Here is a 21,025-nt window from a genome sequence, read left to right on the forward strand (position 1 = left end):
AACTGCAGCTCTGGAGGTGACTGGAGGATAAGACATAATGTAACAGCAGAATAGTGACCGCAGGTCTGGAGGTGTCTGGAGGATAAGACATGATGTAACTGCAAAATAGTGACTACAGCTCTGGAGTTGACTGGAGGATAAGACACGATGTAACAACAGAATAGTAACTGCAGCTCTGAAGGTGACTGGAGGATAAGACACAATATAACAGTAGAATGGTAAGTGCAGCTCTGGAGGTGACTGGAGGTTAAGACACGATGTTACAGCAGAATAGTGACTGCAGCTCTACAAGAGACTGGAGGATAAGACACGATGTAACAGCAGAACAGTGAGTGCAGCTCTGGAGGTGACTGGAGGATAAGACACGATGTAACAGCAGAACAGTGACTGCAGCACTGGAGGATAAGACACGATGTAACAGCGGAATAGTGAATGCAGCTCTGGAGGCGACTAGAGGATAGGACACGATGTAACAGCAGAACGGTGAGTGCATCTCTGGAGCTGAATGGAGGATAAGACTGGATGTAACAGCAGAAAAGTGACTGCAGCTCTGGAGGTGACTGGAGGATAAGATATGATGTTACAGGAGAATAGAGACTGCAGCTCTGGAGGTGACTGCATGATAAAACATGATGTAATAGCAGAATAGTGACTACAGCTCTGGAGTTGACTGGAGGATAAGACATAATGTAACAGCAGAATAGTGACCGCAGGTCTGGAGGTGATTGCAGGATAAGACATGATGTAACAGCAGAATAGTGAGTGCAGCTCTGGAGGTGGCTGGTGGATAAGACATGATGTTACAGCAGAATAGTGAGTGCAGCACTTGAGGTGACTGGAGGATAAGACCTGATATAACAGCAGAATAGTGACTGCAGCTCTGGAGGTGACTGGAGGATAAGACACGATGTAACAGCAGAACAGTGAGTGCAGCTCTGTAGGTGACTGGAGGATAAAACACGATGTAACAACAGAACAGTGACTGCAGCTCTGGAGGTGACTGGAGGATAAGACACGATGTAACAACAGAACAGTGACTGCAGCTCTGGAGGTGACTGGAGGATAAGACAGGAAGTAACAGCAGAATACTGAGTGCAGCTCTGGAGGTGACTGCAGGATAAGATGTCATGTAACAGCAGAATAGTGAATGCAGCTCTGGAGGTGACTGGAGGATAAGACACGATGTAACAGCAGAATAGTGAGTGCAGCTCTGGAGGTGGCTGGAGGATAAGACACGATGTAAAAGCAGAAAAGTGACTGCAGCTCTGGAGGTGACTGGAGGATAAGACATGATGTTACAGGAGAATAGAGACTGCAGCTCTGGAGGTGACTGCAGGATAAGACACGATGTAACAGCAGAATAGTGACTGCAGCTCTGGAGGTGACTGGAGGATAAGACACGATGTAACAGCAGAAAAGTGACTGCAGCTCTGCAGGTGACTGGAGGATAAGAGATGTTGTAACAGAAGAATAGTGAGTGCAGCTCTGGAGGTGACTGGAGGATAAGACATGATGTAACAGCAGAATAGTAACAGCAGCTCTGGAGGTGACTGGAGGATAAGACACGATGTAACAGCAGAATAGTGACTGAAGCTCTGGAGGTGACTGGAGGATAAGACACGATGTAACAGCAGAATAGTGAGTGCAGATCTGGAGGTGGCTGGAGGATAAGACCTGATGTAACAGCAGAATAGTGATTACAGCTCTGGAGGTGACTGGAGGATAAGACCTGATGTAACAGCAGAATAGTGAGCGCAGACCTGGAGGTGGCTGGAGGATAAGACACGATGTAACAGCAGAAGAGTGACTGCAGCTCGGGAGGTGACTGGAGGATAAGTCCTGATGTAACAGCAGAACAGTGATTGCATCTCTGGAGGTGAATGGAAGATAAGACAGGATGTAACAGCAGAATAGAGACTGCAGCTCTGGAGGTGACTGGAGGATAAGACACGATGTAACAGCAGAATAGTGAGTGCAGCTCTGGAAGTAACTGGAGGATAAGACATGATGTAACATCAGAATAGTGACTGCAGCTCTGGAGGTGACTGGAGGATAAGACACAATGTAACAGAAGAATGGTAATTGCAGATCTGGAGGTGACTGGACGATAAGACACGAGGTTACAGTAGAATAGTGAGTGCAGCTCTGGAGGTGACTGGAGGATAAGACCTGATGTAACAGAATAGTGACTGCAGCTCTGGAGGTGACTGGAGGATAAGACACGATGTAACAGCAGAACAATGAGTGCAGCTCTGGAGGTGACTGGAGGATAAGACACGATGTAACAGCAGAACAGCGACTGCAGCTCTGGAGGAGACTGGAGGATAAGACACGATGTAACAGCAGAATAGTGAGTGCAGATCTGGAGGTGACTGGAAGATAAGACACGAAGTAACAGCAGATACTGAGTGCAGCTCTGGAGGTGACTGGAGGATAAGACCTGATGTAACAGCAGAATAGTGACTACAGCTCTGGAGTTGACTGGAGGATAAGACATGATGTAACAGCAGAATAGTGACTACAGCTCTGGAGGTGACTGGAGGATAAGACATAATGTAACAGCAGAATAGTGACCGCAGGTCTGGAGGTGACTGGAGGATAAGATATGATGTAACAGAAGAATAGTGATTGCAGCACTTGAGGTGACTGGAGGATAAGACATGATGTAACAGCAGAATAGAGACTGCAGCTCTGAAGGTGACTGGAGGATAAGACCTGATGTAACAGCAGAATAGTGAGTGCAGCTCTGGAGGTGACTGGAGGATAAGACACGATGTTACAGCAGAATAGTGCGTGCAGCTCTAGAGGTGACTGGAGGATAAGACCTGATATAACAGCAGAATAGTGACTGCAGCTCTGGAGGTGACTGGAGGATAAGACACGATGTAACAGTAGAACACTGAGTGCAGCTCTGGAGGTGACTGGAGGATAAGACACGATGTAACAACAGAACAGTGACTGCAGCTCTGGAGGTGACTGGAGGATAAGACACGAAGTAACAGCAGAAAACTGAGTGCAGCTCTGGAGGTGACTGGAGGATAAGATGTCATGTAACAGCAGAATAGTGAATGCAGCTCTGGAGGTGACTGGAGGATAAGACACGATGTAACAGCAGAATAGTGAGTGCAGCTCTGGAGGTGGCTGGAGGATAAGACACGATGTAAAAGCAGAAAAGTGACTGCAGCTCTGGAGGTGACTGGAGGATAAGACACGATGTAACAGCAGAAAAGTGACTGCAGCTCTGCAGGTGACTGGAGGATAAGAGATGATGTAACAGCAGAATAGTGAGTGCAGTTCTGGAGGTGACTGGAGGATAAGACATGATGTAACAGCAGAATAGTAACAGCAGCTCTGGAGGTGACTGGAGGATAAGACACGATGTAACAGCAGAATAGTGACTGAAGCTCTGGAGGTGACTGGAGAATAAGACACGATGTAACAGCAGAATAGTGAGTGCAGATCTGGAGGTGGCTGGAGGATAAGACCTGATGTAACAGCAGAATAGTGATTACAGCTCTGGAGGTGACTGGAGGATAAGACCTGATGTAACAGCAGAATAGTGAGCGCAGATCTGGAGGTGGCTGGAGGATAAGACACGATGTAACAGCAGAATAGTGACTGAAGCTCAGCAGGTGACTGGAGGATAAGACACGATGTAACAGCAGAATAGTGAGTGCAGATCTGGAGGAGACTGGAGGATAAGACTTGATGTAACAGCAGAATAGTGATTACAGCTCTGGAGGTGACTGGAGGATAAGACACGATGTAACAGCAGAAGAGTGACTGCAGCTCTGGAGGTGACTGGAAGATAAGACCTGATGTAACAGCAGAGTAGTGAGTGTAGCTCTGAAGGTGACTGGACGATAAGACTTGATGTAACAGCAGAATAGTGACCGCAGCTCTTGAGGTGACTGGAGAATAAGACGCGATGTAACAGCAGAATAGTGAGTGCAGCTCGGGAGGTGACTGGAGGATAAGTCCTGATGTAACAGCAGAACAGTGATTGCATCTCTGGAGGTGAATGAAGGATAAGACACGATGTAACAGCAGAATAGTGACTGCAGCTATGGAGGTAGCTGGAGGATAAGACACGATATAACAGCGGAATAGTGACTGCAGCTCTGGAGGCGACTAAAGGATATGACATGATGTACAGCAGAAAAGAGACTACTGCTCTGGAGGGGACTAAAGGATATGACATGATGTACAGCAGAATAGTGACTACAGCTCTGGAGGTAACTGGAGGATAAGACATAATGTAAGAGCAGAATAGTGAGAGCAGCTCTGAAGGTGACTGGAGGATAAGACAAGATGTAACAGCAGAATAGTGACGACAGCTCTGGAGGTGACTGGAGGATAAGACTCGATGTAACAGCAGAACAGTGAGTGGATCTCTGGATATGACTGGAGGATAAGACACGATGTAACAGCAGAACAGTGAGTGGAGCTCTGGAGGTGGCTGGAGGATAAGACATGAATTAACAGCAGAATAGTGACTGCAGCTTTTGAGGTGACTGGAGGATAAGACCTGATGTAATAGCAGAACAGTGACTGCAGCTCTGGAGGTGACTGGAGGATAAGACACGATGTAACAGCAGAAAACTGAGTGCAGCTCTGGAGGTGACTGGAGGATAAGATGTCATGTAACAGCAGAATAGTGAATGCAGCTCTGGAGGTGACTGGAGGATAAGACACGATGTAACAGCAGAATAGTGAGTGCAGCTCTGGAGGTGGCTGGAGGATAAGACACGATGTAAAAGCAGAAAAGTGACTGCAGCTCTGGAGGTGACTGGAGGATAAGACACGATGTAACAGCAGAAAAGTGACTGCAGCTCTGCAGGTGACTGGAGGATAAGAGATGATGTAACAGCAGAATAGTGAGTGCAGTTCTGGAGGTGACTGGAGGATAAGACATGATGTAACAGCAGAATAGTAACAGCAGCTCTGGAGGTGACTGGAGGATAAGACACGATGTAACAGCAGAATAGCGACTGAAGCTCTGGAGGTGACTGGAGAATAAGACACGATGTAACAGCAGAATAGTGAGTGCAGATCTGGAGGTGGCTGGAGGATAAGACCTGATGTAACAGCAGAATAGTGATTACAGCTCTGGAGGTGACTGGAGGATAAGACACGATGTAACAGCAGAATAGTGAGGGCAGCTCTTGAGGTGACTGGAGGATAAGACACGATGTAACAGCAGAAAAGTGAGGGCAGCTCTTGAGGAGACTGGAGGATAAGACACGATGTAACAGCAGAAAAGTGAGTGCAGCTCTGGAGGTGCCTGGAGGATAAGACACGATGTAACAGCAGAATAGTGAGTGCAGCTCTGGAGGTGGCTGGAGGATAAGACACGATGTAACAGCAGAAAAGTGACTGCAGCTCTGGAGGTGACTGGAGGATAGGACATGATGTTATAGGAGAATAGAGACTGCAGCTCTCGAGGTGACTGCAGGATAAGACATGATGTAACAGCAGAATAGAGACTGCAGCTCTGTAGGTGACTGGAGAAGACATGATGTAACAGCAGAATAGTGAGTGCAGCTCTTGGGGTGACTGGAGGATAAGACACGATGTAACAGCAGAATAGTGACTACAGCTCTGGAATTGACTGGAGGATAAGACATGATGTAACAACAGAAAAGTAACTGCAGCTCTGGAGGTGACTGGAGGATAAGACATAATGTAACAGCAGAATAGTGACCGCAGGTCTGGAGGTGTCTGGAGGATAAGACATGATGTAACAGCAAAATAGTGACTACAGCTCTGGAGTTGACTGGAGGATAAGACACGATGTAACAACAGAATAGTAACTGCAGCTCTGAAGGTGACTGGAGGATAAGACACAATATAACAGTAGAATGGTAAGTGCAGCTCTGGAGGTGACTGGAGGTTAAGACACGATGTTACAGCAGAATAGTGACTGCAGCTCTACAAGAGACTGGAGGATAAGACACGATGTAACAGCAGAACAGTGAGTGCAGCTCTGGAGGTGACTGGAGGATAAGACACGATGTAACAGCAGAACAGTGACTGCAGCACTGGAGGATAAGACACGATGTAACAGCGGAATAGTGAATGCAGCTCTGGAGGCGACTAGAGGATAGGACACGATGTAACAGCAGAACGGTGATTGCATCTCTGGAGCTGAATGGAGGATAAGACTGGATGTAACAGCAGAAAAGTGACTGCAGCTCTGGAGGTGACTGGAGGATAAGATATGATGTTACAGGAGAATAGAGACTGCAGCTCTGGAGGTGACTGCATGATAAAACATGATGTAATAGCAGAATAGTGACTACAGCTCTGGAGTTGACTGGAGGATAAGACATAATGTAACAGCAGAATAGTGACCGCAGGTCTGGAGGTGATTGCAGGATAAGACATGATGTAACAGCAGAATAGTGAGTGCAGCTCTGGAGGTGGCTGGTGGATAAGACATGATGTTACAGCAGAATAGTGAGTGCAGCACTTGAGGTGACTGGAGGATAAGACCTGATGTAACAGCAGAATAGTGAGTGCAGCTCTGGAGGTGACTGGAGGATAAGACCTGATATAACAGCAGAATAGTGACTGCAGCTCTGGAGGTGACTGGAGGATAAGACACGATGTAACAGCAGAACAGTGAGTGCAGCTCTGTAGGTGACTGGAGGATAAAACACGATGTAACAACAGAACAGTGACTGCAGCTCTGGAGGTGACTGGAGGATAAGACACGATGTAACAACAGAACAGTGACTGCAGCTCTGGAGGTGACTGGAGGATAAGACAGGAAGTAACAGCAGAATACTGAGTGCAGCTCTGGAGGTGACTGCAGGATAAGATGTCATGTAACAGCAGAATAGTGAATGCAGCTCTGGAGGTGACTGGAGGATAAGACACGATGTAACAGCAGAATAGTGAGTGCAGCTCTGGAAGTAACTGGAGGATAAGACATGATGTAACATCAGAATAGTGACTGCAGCTCTGGAGGTGACTGGAGGATAAGACACAATGTAACAGAAGAATGGTAATTGCAGATCTGGAGGTGACTGGACGATAAGACACGAGGTTACAGTAGAATAGTGAGTGCAGCTCTGGAGGTGACTGGAGGATAAGACCTGATGTAACAGAATAGTGACTGCAGCTCTGGAGGTGACTGGAGGATAAGACACGATGTAACAGCAGAACAATGAGTGCAGCTCTGGAGGTGACTGGAGGATAAGACACGATGTAACAGCAGAACAGCGACTGCAGCTCTGGAGGAGACTGGAGGATAAGACACGATGTAACAGCAGAATAGTGAGTGCAGATCTGGAGGTGACTGGAAGATAAGACACGAAGTAACAGCAGATACTGAGTGCAGCTCTGGAGGTGACTGGAGGATAAGACCTGATGTAACAGCAGAATAGTGACTACAGCTCTGGAGTTGACTGGAGGATAAGACATGATGTAACAGCAGAATAGTGACTACAGCTCTGGAGGTGACTGGAGGATAAGACATGATGTAACAGCAGAATAGAGACTGCAGCTCTGGAGGTGACTGGAGGATAAGACCTGATGTAACAGCAGAATAGTGAGTGCAGCTCTGGAGGTGACTGGAGGATAAGACACGATGTTACAGCAGAATAGTGCGTGCAGCTCTAGAGGTGACTGGAGGATAAGACCTGATATAACAGCAGAATAGTGACTGCAGCTCTGGAGGTGACTGGAGGATAAGACACGATGTAACAGTAGAACACTGAGTGCAGCTCTGGAGGTGACTGGAGGATAAGACACGATGTAACAACAGAACAGTGACTGCAGCTCTGGAGGTGACTGGAGGATAAGACACGAAGTAACAGCAGAAAACTGAGTGCAGCTCTGGAGGTGACTGGAGGATAAGATGTCATGTAACAGCAGAATAGTGAATGCAGCTCTGGAGGTGACTGTAGGATAAGACACGATGTAACAGCAGAATAGTGAGTGCAGCTCTGGAGGTGGCTGGAGGATAAGACACGATGTAAAAGCAGAAAAGTGACTGCAGCTCTGGAGGTGACTGGAGGATAAGACACGATGTAACAGCAGAAAAGTGACTGCAGCTCTGCAGGTGACTGGAGGATAAGAGATGATGTAACAGCAGAATAGTGAGTGCAGTTCTGGAGGTGACTGGAGGATAAGACATGATGTAACAGCAGAATAGTAACAGCAGCTCTGGAGGTGACTGGAGGATAAGACACGATGTAACAGCAGAATAGTGACTGAAGCTCTGGAGGTGACTGGAGAATAAGACACGATGTAACAGCAGAATAGTGAGTGCAGATCTGGAGGTGGCTGGAGGATAAGACCTGATGTAACAGCAGAATAGTGATTACAGCTCTGGAGGTGACTGGAGGATAAGACCTGATGTAACAGCAGAATAGTGAGCGCAGATCTGGAGGTGGCTGGAGGATAAGACACGATGTAACAGCAGAATAGTGACTGAAGCTCAGCAGGTAACTGGAGGATAAGACACGATGTAACAGCAGAATAGTGAGTGCAGATCTGGAGGAGACTGGAGGATAAGACTTGATGTAACAGCAGAATAGTGATTACAGCTCTGGAGGTGACTGGAGGATAAGACACGATGTAACAGCAGAAGAGTGACTGCAGCTCTGGAGGTGACTGGAAGATAAGACCTGATGTAACAGCAGAATAGTGAGTGTAGCTCTGAAGGTGACTGGACGATAAGACTTGATGTAACAGCAGAATAGTGACCGCAGCTCTTGAGGTGACTGGAGAATAAGACGCGATGTAACAGCAGAATAGTGAGTGCAGCTCGGGAGGTGACTGGAGGATAAGTCCTGATGTAACAGCAGAACAGTGATTGCATCTCTGGAGGTGAATGAAGGATAAGACATGATGTAACAGCAGAATAGTGACTGCAGCTATGGAGGTAGCTGGAGGATAAGACACGATATAACAGCGGAATAGTGACTGCAGCTCTGGAGGCGACTAAAGGATATGACATGATGTACAGCAGAAAAGAGACTACTGCTCTGGAGGGGACTAAAGGATATGACATGATGTACAGCAGAATAGTGACTACAGCTCTGGAGGTGACTGGAGGATAGGACATGATGTTATAGGAGAATAGAGACTGCAGCTCTCGAGGTGACTGCAGGATAAGACATGATGTAACAGCAGAATAGAGACTGCAGCTCTGTAGGTGACTGGAGAAGACATGATCTAACAGCAGAATAGTGAGTGCAGCTCTTGGGGTGACTGGAGGATAAGACACGATGTAACAGCAGAATAGTGACTACAGCTCTGGAATTGACTGGAGGATAAGACATGATGTAACAACAGAATAGTAACTGCAGCTCTGGAGGTGACTGGAGGATAAGACATAATGTAACAGCAGAATAGTGACCGCAGGTCTGGAGGTGTCTGGAGGATAAGACATGATGTAACAGCAAAATAGTGACTACAGCTCTGGAGTTGACTGGAGGATAAGACACGATGTAACAACAGAATAGTAACTGCAGCTCTGAAGGTGACTGGAGGATAAGACACAATATAACAGTAGAATGGTAAGTGCAGCTCTGGAGGTGACTGGAGGTTAAGACACGATGTTACAGCAGAATAGTGACTGCAGCTCTACAAGAGACTGGAGGATAAGACACGATGTAACAGCAGAACAGTGAGTGCAGCTCTGGAGGTGACTGGAGGATAAGACACGATGTAACAGCAGAACAGTGACTGAAGCACTGGAGGATAAGACACGATGTAACAGCGGAATAGTGAATGCAGCTCTGGAGGCGACTAGAGGATAGGACACGATGTAACAGCAGAACGGTGAGTGCATCTCTGGAGCTGAATGGAGGATAAGACTGGATGTAACAGCAGAAAAGTGACTGCAGCTCTGGAGGTGACTGGAGGATAAGATATGATGTTACAGGAGAATAGAGACTGCAGCTCTGGAGGTGACTGCATGATAAAACATGATGTAATAGCAGAATAGTGACTACAGCTCTGGAGTTGACTGGAGGATAAGACATAATGTAACAGCAGAATAGTGAATGCAGCTCTGGAGGTGATTGCAGGATAAGACATGATGTAACAGCAGAATAGTGAGTGCAGGTCTGGAGGTGATTGCAGGATAAGACATGATGTAACAGCAGAATAGTGAGTGCAGGTCTGGAGGTGATTGCAGGATAAGACATGATGTAACAGCAGAATAGTGACCGCAGGTCTGGAGGTGATTGCAGGATAAGACATGATGTAACAGCAGAATAGTGAGTGCAGCTCTGGAGGTGGCTGGTGGATAAGACATGATGTTACAGCAGAATAGTGAGTGCAGCACTTGAGGTGACTGGAGGATAAGACCTGATGTAACAGCAGAATAGTGAGTGCAGCTCTGGAGGTGACTGGAGGATAAGACCTGATATAACAGCAGAATAGTGACTGCAGCTCTGGAGGTGACTGGAGGATAAGACACGATGTAACAGCAGAACAGTGAGTGCAGCTCTGTAGGTGACTGGAGGATAAAACACGATGTAACAACAGAACAGTGACTGCAGCTCTGGAGGTGACTGGAGGATAAGACACGATGTAACAACAGAACAGTGACTGCAGCTCTGGAGGTGACTGGAGGATAAGACAGGAAGTAACAGCAGAATACTGAGTGCAGCTCTGGAGGTGACTGCAGGATAAGATGTCATGTAACAGCAGAATAGTGAATGCAGCTCTGGAGGTGACTGGAGGATAAGACACGATGTAACAGCAGAATAGTGAGTGCAGCTCTGGAGGTGGCTGGAGGATAAGACATGATGTTACAGGAGAATAGAGACTGCAGCTCTGCAGGTGACTGGAGGATAAGAGATGTTGTAACAGAAGAATAGTGAGTGCAGCTCTGGAGGTGACTGGAGGATAAGACATGATGTAACAGCAGAATAGTAACAGCAGCTCTGGAGGTGACTGGAGGATAAGACACGATGTAACAGCAGAATAGTGACTGAAGCTCTGGAGGTGACTGGAGGATAAGACACGATGTAACAGCAGAATAGTGAGTGCAGATCTGGAGGTGGCTGGAGGATAAGACCTGATGTAACAGCAGAATAGTGATTACAGCTCTGGAGGTGACTGGAGGATAAGTCCTGATGTAACAGCAGAACAGTGATTGCATCTCTGGAGGTGAATGGAAGATAAGACAGGATGTAACAGCAGAATAGAGACTGCAGCTCTGGAGGTGACTGGAGGATAAGACACAATGTAACAGCAGAATAGTGAGTGCAGCTCTGGAAGTAACTGGAGGATAAGACATGATGTAACATCAGAATAGTGACTGCAGCTCTGGAGGTGACTGGAGGATAAGACACAATGTAACAGAAGAATGGTAATTGCAGATCTGGAGGTGACTGGACGATAAGACACGAGGTTACAGTAGAATAGTGAGTGCAGCTCTGGAGGTGACTGGAGGATAAGACCTGATGTAACAGAATAGTGACTGCAGCTCTGGAGGTGACTGGAGGATAAGACACGATGTAACAGCAGAACAATGAGTGCAGCTCTGGAGGTGACTGGAGGATAAGACACGATGTAACAGCAGAACAGCGACTGCAGCTCTGGAGGAGACTGGAGGATAAGACACGATGTAACAGCAGAATAGTGAGTGCAGATCTGGAGGTGACTGGAAGATAAGACACGAAGTAACAGCAGATACTGAGTGCAGCTCTGGAGGTGACTGGAGGATAAGACCTGATGTAACAGCAGAATAGTGACTACAGCTCTGGAGTTGACTGGAGGATAAGACATGATGTAACAGCAGAATAGTGACTACAGCTCTGGAGGTGACTGGAGGATAAGACATGATGTAACAGCAGAATAGAGACTGCAGCTCTGGAGGTGACTGGAGGATAAGACCTGATGTAACAGCAGAATAGTGAGTGCAGCTCTGGAGGTGACTGGAGGATAAGACACGATGTTACAGCAGAATAGTGCGTGCAGCTCTAGAGGTGACTGGAGGATAAGACCTGGTATAACAGCAGAATAGTGACTGCAGCTCTGGAGGTGACTGGAGGATAAGACACGATGTAACAGTAGAACACTGAGTGCAGCTCTGGAGGTGACTGGAGGATAAGACACGATGTAACAACAGAACAGTGACTGCAGCTCTGGAGGTGACTGGAGGATAAGACACGAAGTAACAGCAGAAAACTGAGTGCAGCTCTGGAGGTGACTGGAGGATAAGATGTCATGTAACAGCAGAATAGTGAATGCAGCTCTGGAGGTGACTGTAGGATAAGACACGATGTAACAGCAGAATAGTGAGTGCAGCTCTGGAGGTGGCTGGAGGATAAGACACGATGTAAAAGCAGAAAAGTGACTGCAGCTCTGGAGGTGACTGGAGGATAAGACACGATGTAACAGCAGAAAAGTGACTGCAGCTCTGCAGGTGACTGGAGGATAAGAGATGATGTAACAGCAGAATAGTGAGTGCAGTTCTGGAGGTGACTGGAGGATAAGACATGATGTAACAGCAGAATAGTAACAGCAGCTCTGGAGGTGACTGGAGGATAAGACACGATGTAACAGCAGAATAGTGACTGAAGCTCTGGAGGTGACTGGAGAATAAGACACGATGTAACAGCAGAATAGTGAGTGCAGATCTGGAGGTGGCTGGAGGATAAGACCTGATGTAACAGCAGAATAGTGATTACAGCTCTGGAGGTGACTGGAGGATAAGACCTGATGTAACAGCAGAATAGTGAGCGCAGATCTGGAGGTGGCTGGAGGATAAGACACGATGTAACAGCAGAATAGTGACTGAAGCTCAGCAGGTAACTGGAGGATAAGACACGATGTAACAGCAGAATAGTGAGTGCAGATCTGGAGGAGACTGGAGGATAAGACTTGATGTAACAGCAGAATAGTGATTACAGCTCTGGAGGTGACTGGAGGATAAGACACGATGTAACAGCAGAAGAGTGACTGCAGCTCTGGAGGTGACTGGAAGATAAGACCTGATGTAACAGCAGAATAGTGAGTGTAGCTCTGAAGGTGACTGGACGATAAGACTTGATGTAACAGCAGAATAGTGACCGCAGCTCTTGAGGTGACTGGAGAATAAGACGCGATGTAACAGCAGAATAGTGAGTGCAGCTCGGGAGGTGACTGGAGGATAAGTCCTGATGTAACAGCAGAACAGTGATTGCATCTCTGGAGGTGAATGAAGGATAAGACACGATGTAACAGCAGAATAGTGACTGCAGCTATGGAGGTAGCTGGAGGATAAGACACGATATAACAGCGGAATAGTGACTGCAGCTCTGGAGGCGACTAAAGGATATGACATGATGTACAGCAGAAAAGAGACTACTGCTCTGGAGGGGACTAAAGGATATGACATGATGTACAGCAGAATAGTGACTACAGCTCTGGAGGTGACTGGAGGATAGGACATGATGTTATAGGAGAATAGAGACTGCAGCTCTCGAGGTGACTGCAGGATAAGACATGATGTAACAGCAGAATAGAGACTGCAGCTCTGTAGGTGACTGGAGAAGACATGATCTAACAGCAGAATAGTGAGTGCAGCTCTTGGGGTGACTGGAGGATAAGACACGATGTAACAGCAGAATAGTGACTACAGCTCTGGAATTGACTGGAGGATAAGACATGATGTAACAACAGAATAGTAACTGCAGCTCTGGAGGTGACTGGAGGATAAGACATAATGTAACAGCAGAATAGTGACCGCAGGTCTGGAGGTGTCTGGAGGATAAGACATGATGTAACAGCAAAATAGTGACTACAGCTCTGGAGTTGACTGGAGGATAAGACACGATGTAACAACAGAATAGTAACTGCAGCTCTGAAGGTGACTGGAGGATAAGACACAATATAACAGTAGAATGGTAAGTGCAGCTCTGGAGGTGACTGGAGGTTAAGACACGATGTTACAGCAGAATAGTGACTGCAGCTCTACAAGAGACTGGAGGATAAGACACGATGTAACAGCAGAACAGTGAGTGCAGCTCTGGAGGTGACTGGAGGATAAGACACGATGTAACAGCAGAACAGTGACTGAAGCACTGGAGGATAAGACACGATGTAACAGCGGAATAGTGAATGCAGCTCTGGAGGCGACTAGAGGATAGGACACGATGTAACAGCAGAACGGTGAGTGCATCTCTGGAGCTGAATGGAGGATAAGACTGGATGTAACAGCAGAAAAGTGACTGCAGCTCTGGAGGTGACTGGAGGATAAGATATGATGTTACAGGAGAATAGAGACTGCAGCTCTGGAGGTGACTGCATGATAAAACATGATGTAATAGCAGAATAGTGACTACAGCTCTGGAGTTGACTGGAGGATAAGACATAATGTAACAGCAGAATAGTGACCGCAGGTCTGGAGGTGATTGCAGGATAAGACATGATGTAACAGCAGAATAGTGAGTGCAGCTCTGGAGGTGGCTGGTGGATAAGACATGATGTTACAGCAGAATAGTGAGTGCAGCACTTGAGGTGACTGGAGGATAAGACCTGATGTAACAGCAGAATAGTGAGTGCAGCTCTGGAGGTGACTGGAGGATAAGACCTGATATAACAGCAGAATAGTGACTGCAGCTCTGGAGGTGACTGGAGGATAAGACACGATGTAACAGCAGAACAGTGAGTGCAGCTCTGTAGGTGACTGGAGGATAAAACACGATGTAACAACAGAACAGTGACTGCAGCTCTGGAGGTGACTGGAGGATAAGACACGATGTAACAACAGAACAGTGACTGCAGCTCTGGAGGTGACTGGAGGATAAGACAGGAAGTAACAGCAGAATACTGAGTGCAGCTCTGGAGGTGACTGCAGGATAAGATGTCATGTAACAGCAGAATAGTGAATGCAGCTCTGGAGGTGACTGGAGGATAAGACACGATGTAACAGCAGAATAGTGAGTGCAGCTCTGGAGGTGGCTGGAGGATAAGACACGATGTAAAAGCAGAAAAGTGACTGCAGCTCTGGAGGTGACTGGAGGATAAGACATGATGTTACAGGAGAATAGAGACTGCAGCTCTGCAGGTGACTGGAGGATAAGAGATGTTGTAACAGAAGAATAGTGAGTGCAGCTCTGGAGGTGACTGGAGGATAAGACATGATGTAACAGCAGAATAGTAACAGCAGCTCTGGAGGTGACTGGAGGATAAGACACGATGTAACAGCAGAATAGTGACTGAAGCTCTGGAGGTGACTGGAGGATAAGACACGATGTAACAGCAGAATAGTGAGTGCAGATCTGGAGGTGGCTGGAGGATAAGACCTGATGTAACAGCAGAATAGTGATTACAGCTCTGGAGGTGACTGGAGGATAAGACCTGATGTAACAGCAGAATAGTGAGCGCAGACCTGGAGGTGGCTGGAGGATAAGACACGATGTAACAGCAGAAGAGTGACTGCAGCTCGGGAGGTGACTGGAGGATAAGTCCTGATGTAACAGCAGAACAGTGATTGCATCTCTGGAGGTGAATGGAAGATAAGACAGGATGTAACAGCAGAATAGAGACTGCAGCTCTGGAGGTGACTGGAGGATAAGACACGATGTAACAGCAGAATAGTGAGTGCAGCTCTGGAAGTAACTGGAGGATAAGACATGATGTAACATCAGAATAGTGACTGCAGCTCTGGAGGTGACTGGAGGATAAGACACAATGTAACAGAAGAATGGTAATTGCAGATCTGGAGGTGACTGGACGATAAGACACGAGGTTACAGTAGAATAGTGAGTGCAGCTCTGGAGGTGACTGGAGGATAAGACCTGATGTAACAGAATAGTGACTGCAGCTCTGGAGGTGACTGGAGGATAAGACACGATGTAACAGCAGAACAATGAGTGCAGCTCTGGAGGTGACTGGAGGATAAGACACGATGTAACAGCAGAACAGCGACTGCAGCTCTGGAGGAGACTGGAGGATAAGACACGATGTAACAGCAGAATAGTGAGTGCAGATCTGGAGGTGACTGGAAGATAAGACACGAAGTAACAGCAGATACTGAGTGCAGCTCTGGAGGTGACTGGAGGATAAGACCTGATGTAACAGCAGAATAGTGACTACAGCTCTGGAGTTGACTGGAGGATAAGACCTGATGTAACAGCAGAATAGTGACTACAGCTCTGGAGGTGACTGGAGGATAAGACATAATGTAACAGCAGAATAGTGATTGCAGCACTTGAGGTGACTGGAGGATAAGACATGATGTAACAACAGAATAGAGACTGCAGCTCTGGAGGTGACTGGAGGATAAGACCTGATGTAACAGCAGAATAGTGAGTGCAGCTCTGGAGGTGACTGGAGGATAAGACACGATGTTACAGCAGAATAGTGCGTGCAGCTCTAGAGGTGACTGGAGGATAAGACCTGATATAACAGCAGAATAGTGACTGCAGCTCTGGAGGTGACTGGAGGATAAGACACGATGTAACAGTAGAACACTGAGTGCAGCTCTGGAGGTGACTGGAGGATAAGACACGATGTAACAACAGAACAGTGACTGCAGCTCTGGAGGTGACTGGAGGATAAGACACGAAGTAACAGCAGAAAACTGAGTGCAGCTCTGGAGGTGACTGGAGGATAAGATGTCATGTAACAGCAGAATAGTGAATGCAGCTCTGGAGGTGACTGGAGGATAAGACACGATGTAACAGCAGAATAGTGAGTGCAGCTCTGGAGGTGGCTGGAGGATAAGACACGATGTAAAAGCAGAAAAGTGACTGCAGCTCTGGAGGTGACTGGAGGATAAGACACGATGTAACAGCAGAAAAGTGACTGCAGCTCTGCAGGTGACTGGAGGATAAGAGATGATGTAACAGCAGAATAGTGAGTGCAGTTCTGGAGGTGACTGGAGGATAAGACATGATGTAACAGCAGAATAGTAACAGCAGCTCTGGAGGTGACTGGAGGATAAGACACGATGTAACAGCAGAATAGTGACTGAAGCTCTGGAGGTGACTGGAGAATAAGACACGATGTAACAGCAGAATAGTGAGTGCAGATCTGGAGGTGGCTGGAGGATAAGACCTGATGTAACAGCAGAATAGTGATTACAGCTCTGGAGGAGACTGGAGGATAAGACTTGATGTAACAGCAGAATAGTGATTACAGCTCTGGAGGTGACTGGAGGATAAGACACGATGTAACAGCAGAAGAGTGACTGCAGCTCTGGAGGTGACTGGAAGATAAGACCTGATGTAACAGCAGAATAGTGAGTGTAGCTCTGAAGGTGACTGGACGATAAGACTTGATGTAACAGCAGAATAGTGACCGCAGCTCTTGAGGTGACTGGAGAATAAGACGCGATGTAACAGCAGAATAGTGAGTGCAGCTCGGGAGGTGACTGGAGGATAAGTCCTGATGTAACAGCAGAACAGTGATTGCATCTCTGGAGGTGAATGAAGGATAAGACACGATGTAACAGCAGAATAGTGACTGCAGCTATGGAGGTAGCTGGAGGATAAGACACGATATAACAGCGGAATAGTGACTGCAGCTCTGGAGGCGACTAAAGGATATGACATGATGTACAGCAGAAAAGAGACTACTGCTCTGGAGGGGACTAAAGGATATGACATGATGTACAGCAGAATAGTGACTACAGCTCTGGAGGTAACTGGAGGATAAGACATAATGTAAGAGCAGAATAGTGAGAGCAGCTCTGAAGGTGACTGGAGGATAAGACAAGATGTAACAGCAGAATAGTGACGACAGCTCTGGAGGTGACTGGAGGATAAGACTCGATGTAACAGCAGAACAGTGAGTGGAGCTCTGGAGGTGGCTGGAGGATAAGACATGAATTAACAGCAGAATAGTGACTGCAGCTTTTGAGGTGACTGGAGGATAAGACCTGATGTAATAGCAGAACAGTGACTGCAGCTCTGGAGGTGACTGGAGGATAAGACACGATGTAACAGCAGAAAACTGAGTGCAGCTCTGGAGGTGACTGGAGGATAAGATTTCATGTAACAGCAGAATAGTGAATGCAGCTCTGGAGGTGACTGGAGGATAAGACACGATGTAACAGCAGAATAGTGAGTGCAGCTCTGGAGGTGGCTGGAGGATAAGACACGATGTAAAAGCAGAAAAGTGACTGCAGCTCTGGAGGTGACTGGAGGATAAGACACGATGTAACAGCAGAAAAGTGACTGCAGCTCTGCAGGTGACTGGAGGATAAGAGATGATGTAACAGCAGAATAGTGAGTGCAGTTCTGGAGGTGACTGGAGGATAAGACATGATGTAACAGCAGAATAGTAACAGCAGCTCTGGAGGTGACTGGAGGATAAGACACGATGTAACAGCAGAATAGTGACTGAAGCTCTGGAGGTGACTGGAGAATAAGACACGATGTAACAGCAGAATAGTGAGTGCAGATCTGGAGGTGGCTGGAGGATAAGACCTGATGTAACAGCAGAATAGTGATTACAGCTCTGGAGGTGACTGGAGGATAAGACACGATGTAACAGCAGAATAGTGAGGGCAGCTCTTGAGGTGACTGGAGGATAAGACACGATGTAACAGCAGAAAAGTGAGGGCAGCTCTTGAGGAGACTGGAGGATAAGACACGATGTAACAGCAGAAAAGTGAGTGCAGCTCTGGAGGTGCCTGGAGGATAAGACACGATGTAACAGCAGAATAGTGAGTGCAGCTCTGGAGGTGGCTGGAGGATAAGACACGATGTAACAGCAGAAAAGTGAGTGCAGCTCTGGAGGTGACTGGAGGATAGGACATGATGTAACAGGAGAATAGAGACTGCAGCTCTCGAGGTGACTGCAGGATAAGACATGATGTAACAGCAGAATAGAGACTGCAGCTCTGTAGGTGACTGGAGAAGACATGATGTAACAGCAGAATAGTGAGTGCAGCTCTTGGGGTGACTGGAGGATAAGACACGATGTAACAGCAGAATAGTGACTACAGCTCTGGAATTGACTGGAGGATAAGACATGATGTAACAACAGAAAAGTAACTGCAGCTCTGGAGGTGACTGGAGGATAAGACATAATGTAACAGCAGAATAGTGACCGCAGGTCTGGAGGTGTCTGGAGGATAAGACATGATGTAACAGCAAAATAGTGACTACAGCTCTGGAGTTGACTGGAGGATAAGACACGATGTAACAACAGAATAGTAACTGCAGCTCTGAAGGTGACTGGAGGATAAGACACAATATAACAGTAGAATGGTAAGTGCAGCTCTGGAGGTGACTGGAGGTTAAGACACGATGTTACAGCAGAATAGTGACTGCAGCTCTACAAGAGACTGGAGGATAAGACACGATGTAACAGCAGAACAGTGAGTGCAGCTCTGGAGGTGACTGGAGGATAAGACACGATGTAACAGCAGAACAGTGACTGCAGCACTGGAGGATAAGACACGATGTAACAGCGGAATAGTGAATGCAGCTCTGGAGGCGACTAGAGGATAGGACACGATGTAACAGCAGAACGGTGATTGCATCTCTGGAGCTGAATGGAGGATAAGACTGGATGTAACAGCAGAAAAGTGACTGCAGCTCTGGAGGTGACTGGAGGATAAGATATGATGTTACAGGAGAATAGAGACTGCAGCTCTGGAGGTGACTGCATGATAAAACATGATGTAATAGCAGAATAGTGACTACAGCTCTGGAGTTGACTGGAGGATAAGACATAATGTAACAGCAGAATAGTGACCGCAGGTCTGGAGGTGATTGCAGGATAAGACATGATGTAACAGCAGAATAGTGAGTGCAGCTCTGGAGGTGGCTGGTGGATAAGACATGATGTTACAGCAGAATAGTGAGTGCAGCACTTGAGGTGACTGGAGGATAAGACCTGATGTAACAGCAGAATAGTGAGTGCAGCTCTGGAGGTGACTGGAGGATAAGACCTGATATAACAGCAGAATAGTGACTGCAGCTCTGGAGGTGACTGGAGGATAAGACACGATGTAACAGCAGAACAGTGAGTGCAGCTCTGTAGGTGACTGGAGGATAAAACACGATGTAACAACAGAACAGTGACTGCAGCTCTGGAGGTGACTGGAGGATAAGACACGATGTAACAACAGAACAGTGACTGCAGCTCTGGAGGTGACTGGAGGATAAGACAGGAGGTAACAGCAGAATACTGAGTGCAGCTCTGGAGGTGACTGCAGGATAAGATGTCATGTAACAGCAGAATAGTGAATGCAGCTCTGGAGGTGACTGGAGGATAAGACACGATGTAACAGAAGAATAGTGAGTGCAGCTCTGGAGGTGGCTGGAGGATAAGACACGATGTAAAAGCAGAAAAGTGACTGCAGCTCTGGAGGTGACTGGAGGATAAGACATGATGTTACAGGAGAATAGAGACTGCAGCTCTGGAGGTGACTGCAGGATAAGACACGATGTAACAGCAGAATAGTGACTGCAGCTCTGGAGGTGACTGGAGGATAAGAGATGTTGTAACAGAAGAATAGTGAGTGCAGCTCTGGAGGTGACTGGAGGATAAGACATGATGTAACAGCAGAATAGTAACAGCAGCTCTGGAGGTGACTGGAGGATAAGACACGATGTAACAGCAGAATAGTGACTGAAGCTCTGGAGGTGACTGGAGGATAAGACACGATGTAACAGCAGAATAGTGAGTGCAGATCTGGAGGTGGCTGGAGGATAAGACCTGATGTAACAGCAGAATAGTGATTACAGCTCTGGAGGTGACTGGAGGATAAGACCTGATGTAACAGCAGAATAGTGAGCGCAGACCTGGAGGTGGCTGGAGGATAAGACACGATGTAACAGCAGAAGAGTGACTGCAGCTCGGGAGGTGACTGGAGGATAAGTCCTGATGTAACAGCAGAACAGTGATTGCATCTCTGGAGGTGAATGGAAGATAAGACAGGATGTAACAGCAGAATAGAGACTGCAGCTCTGGAGGTGACTGGAGGATAAGACACGATGTAACAGCAGAATAGTGAGTGCAGCTCTGGAAGTAACTGGAGGATAAGACATGATGTAACATCAGAATAGTGACTGCAGCTCTGGAGGTGACTGGAGGATAAGACACAATGTAACAG

The sequence above is a fragment of the Phyllobates terribilis genome, unplaced genomic scaffold (genome assembly GCF_046119375.1).
Source record: "Phyllobates terribilis strain yellow unplaced genomic scaffold, ASM4611937v1 Scaffold_511__1_contigs__length_1272262, whole genome shotgun sequence".
NCBI classification, from domain to species: Eukaryota; Metazoa; Chordata; class Amphibia; order Anura; family Dendrobatidae; genus Phyllobates; species Phyllobates terribilis.